Raw genomic sequence first — 3,644 nt, 5'->3', positions numbered from 1 at the left:
CTTTCTTAAGAGGCAAGTAACAAACTTTTAAAATTTTTGAATCAATCACATTAATTGTTAGCATTAACTTTGAAAATATGAAATAGAAATAAGAAAAAGATTTTGAAAATCAAATTGAAATTTTCGAAATTATGAAAAAAAAAGTGAAAAAGATTTGATTTTTGAAAAAGATTTGAAAAAGATAGAATTTTTAAATTGAAAATTTTGCTTGACTAAAAAAAAAAGATATGATTTTGAAAATCTTTGACTAATTCAATGTAATTTTCGAAAATTAGGAGTAAAATAAGGAAAAGATATTTTTTTTTATTTTTGAATTTTAATATGGAAAGAGAAAAAAGGAAAATATATCTTTTTGATGTTTTTCTCTTTTTTTTTATTAAACAGCAAGAATGAAACAAAGCATGAAGAATTAAGATCAAAACCAAAAATGCATGCAAGAATACTATGAATGTCAAGATGAACACCAAGAACACTTTGAATGTCAAGATGAACACCAAGAACTTATTTTTGAAAGATTTTCAAGAAAAGAAAACATGCAAGACATCAAACTTAAAAATTTTTATTCTTTAGACATCAATGTTTCAAAAATGCATATGAAAAACAAGAAAAGACACAAAACAAGAAAATATGAAGATCAAACAAGAAGATTGGCCAAGAACAACTTGAAGATCATGAAGAATGCAATGCATGAAATTTTCGAAAATAATTTTTTTAGAAAATTAAAAAGATGCAATTGACCACAAACTTAAAACTTGACTCTAGGCTCAAACAAGAAACATCAAATATTTTTGGTTTTATTATTTTATTAAACTTTTTTTTATTTTTTTTCGAAATTTAATTAGGAAAAAACGAAAAAGAAGAAAAAATTTTATGTATTTTTCGAAAATAAGAAATAAAAAGCTTAAAATTAAAATAAAATTACCTAATCTGAGCAACAAGATGAACCGTCAGTTGTCCAAACTCGAACAATCCCCAGCAACGGCGCCAAAAACTTGGTGCATTGAAATCGTGACGGTTCCATTCCTTGGTAACGGCGCTGAAAACTTTATACGCACGTTCATAATCTTAATTCTTTATCACAACTTCGCACAACTGACCAGCAAGTGCACTGGGTCGTCCAAGTAATAAACCTTACATGAGTAAGGGTCGATCCCACGGAGATTGTCGGCTTGAAGCAAGCTATAGTCACCTTGTAAATCTCAGTCAGGCGGATTCAAATGTATTAAGAGATTATAGTGTACTAAAAGATCATTAAAATAGGATAGAGATACTTATGTAATTCATTGGTGAGAGTTTCAGATAAGCGTATAGAGATGCTTTCGTTCTTCTGAACCTCTGCTTTCCTGCTGTCTTCATCCAACCATTCCTACTCCTTTCCATGGCCAGCTTTATGTAGGGCATCACCGTTGTCAATGGCTACATCCCATCCTCTCTGTAAAAATGTTTCAATGCGCTGTCACTGCATGGCTAATCATCTGTCGGTTCTCGATCATATTGGAATAGGATTTACTATCCTTTTGCGTCTGTCACTACGCCCAGCACTCGCGAATTTGAAGCTCGTCACAGCCATCCCTTCCCAGATCCTACTCGGAATACCACAGACAAGGTTTAGACTTTCCGGATCTCAGGAATGGCCATCCATGGGTTCTAACTTATACCACCACTACAAGAAAAAAGGCCTATGGCCACGCTTTTTTCTTGCCACGCTTCAAAAGCGTGGCCAAAAGTGGTCAATGGCCACGCTTTTATGAGGGTGGCGGTAGATTAGAGATTTGGCCACTTTTTTTTTTTGTCACGCTTTAAAAGCGTGGCGAAAAGGATCCACGCTTTTGTAAGGGTGGCAATTGATTAGAGAAACGGCAACATTTTTTTTCTGCCACACTTCAAAAGCGTGGCCATAGAGAGAAACAAGGACGTTTTAAAAGCGTGGCGACAGGGTTTCATTACGGCCACGCTTACAAAACGTGGCCATATCCTGGTACTCTTTTGGCACGCTTTAAAAGCGTGGCCAAAAGGTTTTTTTCTGCCACGCTTCAAAAGCGTGGCCATAGAGAGCTACAGGAACGTTTTTAAAAGCGTGGCGAGAGGGTTGAACCGGACAGAAAACCGACCGGTTTAAAAGAAACGGCGTCGTTTTTGCCAAACTTGCTTACTTTCACTCTTAGCTTGGTTCTAAAGCTCCTTCGTTTCTTTCTCCCTTTCTCCCTCCGTTTCTTTCATTCACAGAAACTCAGCCAAAAAACCCTAGCAATGTAAGCCTACACCACCGCCGCCGCAAGGAGTGGCATACTGATGCCGTCCGTTCGTCTATCTAGCTTCCCTCGTGCTCCAAGTCTCCAACCCCCGTTCGCTGTCACCGATCGCAGCTGCTTCCTCGAGCTCGGCGTCCGTCGTCTTTGTCTGCTCAGCCGCGCTTCCGCCGCCGTTGGTTGCCGTTAACGTTCGCGTCTTCGTTCAGCCGTCGTCTTTGTTCGCGTTCTTCGCCGTTCAAGTTTGCTCGGCGTTCACCGTTCGCGTTCACTCGCCGTTCACCGTTCGCGTTCACTCGCCGTTCACCATTCGCGTTCACTCGCCGTTCACCGTTCGGGTTCGCGTTCGTCTGGAAGCCACGTTGCCCTGCTTCAAACTCTGCGACCAACCCGTGCGCTCCACCTAGCTGTCGAACTGCTCTCTTTTGTCGCCGCCGTGAGTTCCCTAAACCCACCACCAACACACTCACACAACACCAATACACTGCTTGAAACTCTGCAACTTCTTATTTCTATTACAATAAGTAACTATTTGATTTGGCAGTGGTTTGGATTTTTTTCATAGACTGCATTAAAGTATACAATAGTTATGTTCTCTTCTCTATCACATTGATACTAAGCTTTGAATTCTCTTATTTCGTTTCAAGTTTTTCGCACTCAACATGTTTGATGAAATGCTTTAACCATATTTCGGGTTGGTTTTATCATTTCTAGCCTTTAGAAACTTAGTAAGTTGATTGGGCGTGAAATTAGAATAAATTGTTGTTGTGTATTTATTGTTGTCTTTGAGATTCTTGCTAGATATTGGTGATCATTGATTTATTATATACTTCATGTTTTCATTGTTTTCTTCTTCTGAAGGAAAAAAAATTCTGTTTTCATTGTTTTGTTGATTGTTTGTTTTGTTTCAACAACCGCCACGCTTGTAGAGGCCACCCTTTCAAAAGCGTGGCGGTAGCTCAAAAAGCGTGGCAAAAAGCTATTGCCACGCTTTTTTCAGCTTTTTGCCACGCTTTAAAAGCGTGGCAATAGAGCTGTTTTCTTGTAGTGCACGAAGATTCTAATATCTCGGACTCGGTCCTCTGTATTAGATATCTAAGAGATACTCATTCTAGCTTGTTTGCATGTAAAACGGAAGTGTTTGTCAGGCATGTGTTCATAGGTGAGAATGATGATGAGCGTCACATAATCATCACATTCATCATGTTCTTGGGTGCGAATGGATATCTTAGAATAGGAATAAGCTTGAATTGAATAGAAAAACAGTAGTACTTTGCATTAATCTGTGACGAACAACAGAGCTCCACACCTTAATCTATGGTGTGTAGAAACTCTACCGTTGAAAATACATAAGTGATGAAGTTTCAGGCATGGCCGAATGGCCAGCCCCCAAAC

At 38.6% G+C, this 3,644-nt stretch overlaps 1 long non-coding RNA gene across 1 annotated transcript; it reads right to left on the bottom strand.

The window, feature by feature from the left end:
• Positions 2,326–3,005, bottom strand: LOC110270221. The gene is made up of 2 exons (XR_002359493.1): positions 2,570–3,005; positions 2,326–2,520 (listed from the first exon to the last, which is right to left on the bottom strand). It is a non-coding gene; the product is annotated as an uncharacterized LOC110270221 (long non-coding RNA).

This window comes from Arachis ipaensis, chromosome B03, assembly GCF_000816755.2.
Source record: "Arachis ipaensis cultivar K30076 chromosome B03, Araip1.1, whole genome shotgun sequence".
NCBI classification, from domain to species: Eukaryota; Viridiplantae; Streptophyta; class Magnoliopsida; order Fabales; family Fabaceae; genus Arachis; species Arachis ipaensis.
The sequence above is the reverse complement of the archived record's forward strand: the minus strand, read 5'-3'. Positions and strand labels throughout refer to the sequence as shown.